Raw genomic sequence first — 11132 nt, forward strand, 5'->3', positions numbered from 1 at the left:
GGCTAAGAATGGTTCTGATTTAGGTTTTCTTTTTATCTTTGCCCTTGTTCTTTGTAAATGTCATGTATTGAGTAACTGTAAAGGATTTGTGTCTAAATTCTCTGATTGAGATTAAGGGTTATTTATTAGCTGTATTTAATTTTCTACCACTATTTTCTCTCTCTGAAACACAGGTCCTTCATTAATTCTTGTGGTAGTTGCTTATAGAACAGAAGAATGGCAACATGATTTCAGTAAGGCATTTGATAGACTTCCAAGATATCCTCATAGACAAGATGGAGGAATATAATTGGGGAGGCAGATTTGTAGCAGTTAACCAACTCTACCTCAGAAATGTTGAAAGATAAATGGCTGCCATTCTGGAGTGAGGACGTAGGCATGCTGTAAAGATTAGTCCAGGTATTAGAAATGCTGAAGGAAGAGCACATTTGGGTGGTGGAGGAGATGGCCTTAGTTTTGGATGTTTATGTGGGACTTTCAGGTTGAAATATTTTTTTATCAGTTGAGTAAACTGACTTGAAGGAGGAAAGGAAGAAGGGAGGTAGAGAGATCTAGTTATATAACAAGCATTTATTAATTACTAATTATGTTCTAAACAATGTCTAAAGAATTTTACATGTTGTATCTTATGTGGGTCTCCCAACAACCATATTGGGATTATTCTACTATGATCTCTGTTTTTCAGATGAGGAACTGAGATATGACAGGTGAACTACACGGCTGGCAAGTGGTAAGAGCTGAGATGTAAACTCTGGTTGAAGATATATAGAGTTGGGCATTAAGCAATAGCTGAAGTCATAGGCATGGTTGAGTTGCTCAGGGAGCCTGTATGAATTGAGATACATCCACTCCTTGAGGATCTGTTTGTTGGCTTTAGTGGCTGAGGAAAATAAAAGTTGCCTTTTTTGTGTATGCTGCCTTTTCTGAAGAGTACGGTCATAGCTTTTTGCCCCCCAGATTGGGAAAAGATGATATAGAATAAGTAAGGAAGAGCATGACAGAAACCTAGGAACCATTTCAGGAAAGTGGGAATGGTCAATTATGTGAGAGGCGGCATAGGGCCAAAGGGCAAAGCGAGCAGGAAGCGACCTCAGCAGAGCCATTTTCAAAGAAAGGAGAGGTGAGAAAGCAGATTGTAGTGGCTTGGTTTGTGGACCTGGGGACTATGAATGCAGACTATTGTAGAAGCTTGACCATGAAGGGAAAGAGAATAGGGGGTTAGTTAATCATATAGGGAATCAGGATGAAGGGAAGGGGTTTAATCTTTTGCTGAGAGAGACTTGAGTGTGTTTTAAGGGCTGAAGTGGCAAATGGAGAGAGAGAGATCAAAGATACAAAAAGGGGGTAATTGTAGGAGCAAGGTGTTGGAGGATGTAGGAAGGGATGAAATCCTAAGCACAGGCAGGTAGAACATCTGCCTGGACATAAGGTAATGATGAGTATAAATACAAGTAAATTTGAAGGTAAAGGAGAAGCCTCTATACTCTTTGTCATGAGGAAATAAGGCCTTGATAAGCTAAGTGTTTGGCATAGAGTCTCACAGCCAATTTGGAGCACTTCTGGATCTAGAATTCACTGTGCTTTCCATGACATCATCGGCTCTTCCAGTGAAAAACTCTCCCCTTCCTTGACTTCCAAGACACTAGGTTCTTTAGGGATTATCTCAGGCTTATTTGAGGAACTCTTTTCTCTTTCTTTTTCTGGATCTTTTCTCTTCTCTCATCATTTCAGTGTGTTCTTTGCCCCCTGGTAGTGTGATATAGTTGAACAGTTATGGATCTTGGTGCCTTACCTGGTTTCAGACTCTGACTCTATTCTTCCTAGCTTTGTGATCTTGGGCAAGGTATTTAACTCTACCGAGCCTCTCGATTTCCTCATGTATAAAGTGGGGACGATAAAACTGAATTTCAGGGGCGCCTGGGTGGCTCAGTTGGTTAAGCGACTGCCTTCGGCTCAGGTCATGATCCTGGAGTCCCGGGATCGAGTCCCGCATCGGACTCCCTGCTCAGCGGGGAGTCTGCTCCTCCCTCTGATCCTCCCCCCTCTCATGCTTTCTCTCTCTGTCTCATTCTCTCTCTCAAATAAATAAATAAAATCTTTAAAAAAAAAAAAACTGAACTTCAGATTGCATGAAGATTAAGTGAGATAATATGAACAAAATGCCTAGCACAATCCCTCATACATAAGAGGTGCTCAGAAATACAACTCCCTGTCTATTCTATCTTCCTTAGTGAGCTCCCTAGAGACCCAGGCTCCTTGCCGTATGCAAGTTTGAGAAAGTCACTTAATCTTGTTGATTCTGTTTTCTCATGTCAAAAATGGAGAAAGTTCTCCTTACTATACAACATTGTTGTGAATATGAAGATGACTGGAAATCTCCAGGAGGATGGTCAATAAATCCTCATTGAATCTAAATCTCTTCTCCTTCCTGAGTTTCACTTAACTACTCCTATGACCACCTCTCCCAAGCGTATTTTCCAGCCTGTTCTTTCTGTCACTTGAGCATTCGGCTCTATTTCTAACTACTTGTTGGATATTGCCTGGATCATGTACCAAGGGGTATAGTTATTTTTATTTTTAACTTGTTATATTCAGAACTTATCTTCAATCTCTTCCTCATCTTAGATAGTTGGTAAGCCCCTTCTCCTGACTGTTACTTTCCTTGGTGGCAGCCACGTCTTCTCCCATTTCTTCTCATTGTGCTGGTCATTTTCTATTTATTCTCTATCCATCACTGCCATGAGGGCTGATTCCTGTGCAGCACCTCTCAGTCTCCCTTGCCAGGTGGCTTTTCATTGGAAGCCCTTGTTCACAAGAGAGAAAAAAGCTTATGTTCTGCTAGAGACCATGGTTCCATTAAATCGGAAGCTAAGACTACCCACTTGGTTATTTGGGGCTCCTCCTGCCACGGGATGTATTGGCTGCTCACTAAGGAGAAATTTGGTTGTTGATTCACAAAATAGTCAATGGAAAATTGTTTTCCTCAGGACTCAGATCCTGCAGGAATAAAAGTTTGGGTCACCCCAACCAGTGCTGACCACGAGTAAAGAGAACATGGAGGGGGTGGTAGAAGAAGGTACTTGTGATTATCAGCTTTGACCTCAAGACTAGTATAGAGGTGGGTGCATAACTTCTGCTAATTGATTTTTTTTCTTTATTCTCCCACTTTCCTGCTACCCTGTATGCAGTTCCATAGGTAGTTATTATTACAACTTAAGTCCTTCTCAGAATATGACTGAATTGACATGACCCTGTGGTTGATAGTAGATCAAGGTGTTTCTCACAGGTTGGGGATCAGAGTATTTCCATCTGAGGGAAGAGCAAAATGGATGCTAGGAGGCAAAACTTGTGTGCTCTTCTGGTCAACCTCCATTTGTGCCTGCTCCTCTCTTCCCACATCTATTCTCTATCTGTCCTACCCCAGGACTCTGATCCCTGTGGATTACACCACCCAGGGGCTTCCAGCTACAGACTCTGATACTCTGCCTGTAGGAGGTTTCCTAGGGAGCAGTCTTGGGGTTACTACTTGGGGTGGGAAAGAGAGGGACACAGGATTGGGCAGAGTGAGCTGGGATGGCCCTGCAGTTACTTGTCTTGACTTGGGGCAAATGGGCTAGACCTTTATATCTCTGTGTAGATAGGTCATTGATGCAGTTGCTGGGGGAGGGCATGTCTTCGGTGAGGAAGTTCCTTTTAGTGGAGGACAAGTCCCAGAGAGGGATTTGCTAATACCTGTTGGCCACTAGTGCTCCCGACTGCTGGTGGATGAGTTCAGTGCTCCCTTTATACCCTTCAGACTGAAGGGTCCTAATGGCTTCCCAGTACCACTCGTTGTTGGGTGTCTCAGCATCTATTGTTGGCACTCTTTTTTTTAATCATTATTATTCGTTTATTTGTCAGAGAGAGAACACAAGCAGGGGGAGTGGGAGAGGGAGAAGCAGGCTTCCCGCAGAGCAGCAAGCCCGATGCGGGACTCAATCCCAGGACCCTGGGATCATGACCTGAGCCGAAGGCAGATGCTTAACCGCCTGAGCCACCCAGGCACCCCATATTGTTGGCACTCTTAATGTACTTACACCTCTCTGCATTGTCTCTTTGTTAAATTTTCCTAATTGAACAATCTGAGTTGATTTGTTTCCTTTCCAGGCTCTAATATAGATAGTAATTTAAAAATCACGTAAATATATAAATACAAATTCTCGTATGTTCAAGAAGAAATAAAGTATCCTATACCTGATCTGGCTGGGGAGGCGAGGGCAGGTTTTGTCAAGGAAGTGACATTTGAATTGAAATCTGAAGGACACGTGATATGATGAGCACTAGGTGTTATATGCAACTGATGAATTATTGAACACTACATCTGAAACTAATGATGTACTATACATTGGCTAATTGAATTTAAGTTAAAAAAATGAGAAAATCTGAAGGGGGAGCCAAATTAACTATGAAGAAGAGCATATGAAAGAGAGAGAGAGGGAGAAAAGTGAGAGAGGGAGGGAGAGAGGAAGACAGGGAGAGGGAGAGAGACAGAATGTTCTGACTGAAGACAACATAGTCTGTGGGGCAGGAAATAAGGCTGGAGAAAGACAGGGAAAGCACCCTCTGGGCTTTACGGCCCTCATTAAGGATAATCCTAAAGATAATGAAAAAGCTTTGAAGGTTTTTGAGCTGAGGAGGGACACAGATTTGCATTTGAAGATCTCTCTGGCTAATGAAGACCAGTGTCATTTTTAATTTGGGGAAAATTACCACTTGCCTGCCTGTGCCCTTAAAAGCAGAAAAGACTTTTTGGTTTCTAGAAATCTCCAGACTAGCTAGACAGAAGCGGCTATCCCTTGGCAAATCCTACGTATAAACTAGAGTAGTTCATGGACAGAATGCTACATGCCACAGTGCCTGGTGTATCTTTTCACACCATGATAATTTGTTGCTTTTTCCTCCTGCTGGGTAAGATAATACTAACAATGTATCAACCATTAGACTTTTTACAATAACAATTTTTACTACATATCAAAAAGTTGGGGGGCGCCTGGCTGGCTCAGTCAGTGGAGTGTGTGTGACGCTTGATCTTGGGATTGTGAGTTCAAGCCTCACGTTGGGTGTAAAGATTACATAAAAAAATAAAATCTTAAAAAGTTGGAAAATACTATATACTTTATCAGAACTTCTTATTTTACTTTCCACTCATTTTTGGAGTCCTTACAAAATATAAAAACTTCTACAACTTTGGTCTTAGAATTGATTTAATAAGATTTCTCTTTATTCTCTCTTCAGGTATGTTAATGAAAAAAATGTAACTAGGGAGTGCTAGTCATGATTTCACATTCAGATGTAGCCTAGGACCTCAGGGCTCCTTTCTTGGTTTCTCAGTTCTTGATGACAAGTGAGCAGAGATTAACAGAGGCCCCAGGCAGAGCCCAATCCCTTGCTGAATGTACAGAATGAGGAAGAGGTGACAGCCATATAGGGGTGCTGTGACCAGAGCCCAGAACACTAGCATCACCAACTGTTTCTATCCCATTACCCTTCCTTGGCACCCACTTGCCTTACTTACCCAGAGAGGTCCAGAACCAGGACCTGGAAGTAATGTGCCATTGTTTTTTGCCTCTAATAATTTCGGCATGAAGATTCTCTTCATCTAAATAATTAACGAAAAAAGTCTGTTTCTGTTATCTCACTGGGTTGGTGTTATTGATTGGATTTTGTCTCTTAAAAAGATATGTTGAAGTCCTCTCTCCCAGTACCCCAGAATGTGACCTTATTTGGAAGTAGGATATTGCCAGATGTACTAAGTTAAGATGGACTTTGGGGCGCCTGGGTGGCTTGGTTGGTTGTCAGTCTTTGGCTCAGTTCATGATCCCAGGACTCTGGGATTGAGCCCTGTGTTGGGCTCCCTGCTCTGTGGGGAGCCTGCTTCTCCCTCTCCCTCTGCCTCCCCTCCCCTGCTTGTCCTTGCTCTTGCTTTGCTCTTTAATAAATAAAAATCTTTTTTTTAAAAAAGATGGAGTTTTACTGGAGTAGAATGGGCTCTTAATCCAGTAAGACTGGCATCCTTATAAGAGGAGAGATACAGAGACAGAGACAGATGGGAAGAATGTGGCCATGTGAAATTAGAGGCAGAGACTGGAATGATGCATCCACCTATGAGACAAGGAACACCAAAGATTGTTGGCAAATACCAGAAACTAGAGGAGGCAAGGAAAGATTCTCTTTGACAGGTTTCAGAGGGAATAGGGCTCTGCTGATATATTGATTTCAGACTTCTAGCTTCCAGAACAGTGTGACAATAAATTTCTGTTGTTGTAATCCACCCAGTTTGTGGTAATGTTATGGCAGCCTGAAGAAATTAATATAGTTGGCTTCAGTTTTTATCCTAAGCCCCTGAGGTGAAGCCCTACATCCACTGTCATTTAAAGTTTGAGTCATATTTAGTAAAATTTACTGAATACTATAGGAAAAAAATTTATTGAGGACTATAGAAAATATTTTGTTTCAGGGCACCTGGGTGGCTCAGTTGGTTAAGTGTCCAACTCTTGATTTCGGTTCAGGTCATGGTCTCAGGGTTGTGGGATTGAGCCCCACGTGGGGCTCCATGCCCATAAGAGTCCCCCTTTCCCTCTGCACCTCCCCTTCCTCACATTCTCTCCCTCAAAAAAAAAAAAAAAAAAATTAGAAAATACTGTTTCAAATGGGATGAGTATTTTATTTCTATTAAAGGTAGACTTTAATTTTTACCTTTTGGATAATTATCAAGAATCCATCAACTGTGCAGTTTGCTTTTTTTTCTCATTAAGAACATTTTTTTTATTTTTAAATTTAATTTTATTTAAGCTTAATCAATTAATATGTAGCATATTATTAGTTTCAGAGGTAGGAATATTTATTTTTTATTTTTTAAAAGATTTTATTTACTTATTTATTTGACAGAGACAGCAAGAGAGGGAACACAAGCAGGGGGAGTGGGAGAGGGAGAAGCAGGCTCCCCGCTGAGCGGGGAGCCTGATGTGGGACTCAATTCTAGGACCCTGGGATCATGACCTGAGCCGAAGGCAGACGCTTAACGACTGAGCTACCCAGGCACCCCAGGAACATTTCTTTTTTAAATTCACACAATCAACCATAATTCATTGTTGGATCTCTGAAATTTCAAATTTGGTGCCCCCTTTCTAGTCACCATGCTCTTGCCTATTTTTCCCTCAACTCCTTCACAGACACTGAACATTCTCTTGGGCCTTCCCTGGATTGTATGTGAAACTCTCCTGTTGTATTTAGGCCATTTACTTACTTTTGTCCACCACATTCTTTAATCTACTGCACACTTTGTAGTCAGTCTTTTAATGATGACCCTTACCATTGGTTTGACCCCCCACCCCCCTCCTGCTAATGTTCACACTGTGTTGGTCTGCAGCCAGCTGATGTCTCGGTTCTGGGGTTCTAGAGTGCAGAGGGTAGATCTGTGTACATTGGGGCTCACTCCTTACCCAAGCTGTCCAACTTCCCGGAGCCCTCATTCGGTAGTTCCTTTATTCACCACTTGTTGAGTTGCTAAGAAACTCCTCACCACTGCCTCTTTCTTAGATCCACTCCAAACACGATTTTTGCTCTCCTTACTGAGACCTAGGCCCTGTGGCAACTTCCTTGTATTCTCATCCTTCCAATATTCTTCTGATTCTCTCCAGAATCTTCAATCCTTTGATCACCTACTACTTCTTCACCTCATAAATTCCTATGTATTCAACTATAACAGAAAAACCCAACTAATAGGAGTTTAAGCTAGTGCTTCTCACTGTAAAATACATCTGAATCACCTAGGGAGCTTGTTAAAATATAGATTTTCATTTAGTTGGTTTGGGGTGGGCCCTGAGAGTCTGTATTTCTTGCAAACTCCTGGGTGATGGTAATGCTCATGATCTCCAGACCATAGCGATTTACACCTTGTGTGCATATGGAGTCATCCTTATGGGGTAAGCTCCGTATTTACATGATGGCTTTGATTCTCCTAGTCTGCCCCTCATGGTCTCAAGATGCTGCTGTAGCTCCAGACATCCCATCCTCACTTGAGTGTATCCAAAGGCAACAGGTGGGGGTCTGACAGGAGATGAGAATGAGAGAGCTTTCTCCTCTCCTCAGGGAGGTAAATATTTGTTGAAGCCTCTCAATTCTTCTTACAGTTCATTGGCTTGGAACTGGGTCACGCCTGACAGGTCACTCTCAAAACAGAATGGGATAGATGAATTATGATTTATGTCAAAAGGCTGGACATACTGGTAAACAAGTTAAGTCCTGTCAGCAGAAAGAGGGAGGATGGCCCAGTAGAGCAGTTTCAGCCGTATCTGGTTTTCAAGTACCATCTTGAGGCGAAAAAGATTTTTTTTTTTTTTTTTTTAATAATATTGCTTCATCTCACCAGTTTTTGAACTTCGTTTCAGGAAGTTTTCTCTGTGAATGTTCTGGTTCTATCATATGTATATCCTCTCTATTCATATGCCTGAAATCTGGCTTTTGTCCCCACTGTCATAAAGCACTTGCTCTTTTGGAGGTTGCCAGGAAGCCCTTCCTTGCTTACCTCCATGTCTCTGGTGGCCACCTTTTCACTCTTAAGCCCCTCTACCCTTGGAATTGGTGAGTCACCACTCAGATTTCCTCCTCACCCCACCCCTGCCTTTCCTTCAATGCTCTTTTCTTCTCCTCCTGCCCCCTGGTTGGGGGCTTGCCCTTACTTGGACCGTAGCTCTCTGCTCATCATTCCTTATACTCATCTATTAGCTCTTGGGACATCTCTTCTCATGGCTCTAAGTATGGCTCCCAATTCCCATGTGAATCCCACCCTCAGATCTTTACCTGCCCATCAGATACTTCTCACTGCGTGTCACACCAAACCTCTTCTCTCCCAAACTGCTTTCCTTTCCCATTTCCCTTTGGTAGGTGGCATTAAATTCCTCTTGGGATAAATTAGCATAATGTTTTGTTCTGTTCTATTATTTTATGGGATGTTAAATGATAAGTTGTGACTGATGCACCAGGAAATGACAGATACTGGATACCCAAATGAGTTGTGATTCAGACTAAAATGTGGAAATTTCAAAGTAACTGGTAGAGGGCTGGTTAGATTCTCATTCGTGCAGAGGGTTCAAGAGTAAGGTGACTGAAGATTGGTGGTGGTGGTGGGGGGTGCTTGAGGAGATTTTATTTGGATAGAGCTGCACTGGGAGTTCTGCCTTCACACTCCCCACCCCTCACCCACGACTGTGGGCAAGAGCACTGGCATCTCATACCAAGCCCAGTGAGGAGGGCTTCTCCAGGACCTCTGAGAGCTTGGCACAGACATTGGGTAGTTGCTAGACTCCCACCTGAGGAAGGTACTGCATCCTATGGCAGCAGAGTAGAGGACTATGCCTGGGATGGGGGTGGGGGGGTGATCTACCTTTTAACATGAACTTTCTAAAGGTGTGTGAATTTCAGAGACCATGTGTAGAGTCCACAGTAGGAAGTCATTTTAAAAGAGATTCTGCCTGAAAGGTCTCACTGGAGGGTTGATAGGACCCCAACAGCAAGAATCTGGACTGAAGGAAAACCAAGACTGAGGTAGAATAAGTAGTTCGAGAGAATCCATTGTCTATCTCAGGAAGTATGGTCTGACATTCCCAGTATGGGACCACAAAAGTGTTCATGGAAACTTCAGCTTCAAATATCCACCAGGCCCAGAGGGTGTGATGCCCTTTTGTCAGAGTGCTGGTCTAGTACAAACTTCCCTGCCCCTCCACTTCTCCCTCTCCATATCACTGTTAGCAAGCTGGCCAGGAGAGGGTGAGGTGGACCAGGAACAAAGCCCCTTGCCCTGACTCCTGCCCCCAAGAAAGTCGTTGCAGGGAAAGGGGGCAAGATTTTAATTACTGAGTTGAGAACATGTCTTAACTTTTAGAGTAGCAGTAGGGTTTTCTATTATGCAAGAAAATAAGATAGTTGTGGGACTCCTTGAGTTGTCATTCAGTTGACGAGGAAGAACTGCCCTCCTTGAATGGGACACTAGGCAACAAAACTTGTTATGGGTACTCTCCATGAATCCTATTTATTCAGTGTTCTGGTTACACATAGTTTCAATTCAGCTTCTGGAGCAGTAAAATCATTTGATCAAAAAATTCTATTCATATTGCCCCAGGATTACAAATTTACAAACATGTCCTTGGCTCCTCTTATATTAGTTTATGTTAAACTGTATTTCTTTTCAGACAAAGAAACAGTCTCAAGGGATGAGGATGAATGCATAAAGAACAATGCTTAGCCACAAAAGACTGTTGAAGCACTAAGTAATTGTTACGCATGATAGACAACATGTATCTAGACTATATAAACACCTATTACATCTTAATAAAAAACAGCAATAATCCAATTTAAAAATGGGCAAAGGATCTGAACAGCCACTTCTCCAGACATATGTTACCTTCTTCCAAAGAAGATAAATATAAGTGGCCAATAAGCACATGAAAGATGCTCAAAATCATTAGCTCTCAGGGAAATGTAAGTCAAAACCACAACGAGATACCACTTCACAACCGTTAGGGTGGCTATAATAGAAAAGACAGATAATGACAAGTATTGGTCAGGATGTGAAGAAAGTGGAACCCTCAGACATTGCTGGTGGGAATGTAAATTGGTGCAGATGCTTTGGAAACCTGGCAGTTCTTCCAAAAGTTAAACATAGTTATCATATGCTGCAGCAGCTCTAATCCTAGGTGACTATTCAACAGAACTGAAAACATATATCTACACAAAAACTTGTACATGAATGTTCACAGCAGCAGTATTCATAATGGCCAAAAAGTGGAAACCCAAATGTCCATCAATGGATGAATGAATCAACAAAATGTGATATCCATCCAATGGAATCCATCCAATGGAATCCATCCATAAAAAAGAACTGAAGTTCCGATATATGGTACAACGTGGATGAACCTTAAGAACATATGCTCAGTAAAAGAAGAGAGACACAATACTGCACATACTACATTATTTCCTTTATATAAAATGTCTAGAAAAGGCAGATACACAGAAACCAAGATGAGTGATTACTAAAGAGAACTGTGTGGGGTGGTGGGGAGGATGAGGGGGTGATTAAAGTGTTATAAATTTGA

The sequence above is a fragment of the Phoca vitulina genome, unplaced genomic scaffold (assembly GCF_004348235.1).
Source record: "Phoca vitulina isolate PV1807 unplaced genomic scaffold, GSC_HSeal_1.0 scaffold9, whole genome shotgun sequence".
NCBI lineage: Eukaryota > Metazoa > Chordata > Mammalia > Carnivora > Phocidae > Phoca > Phoca vitulina.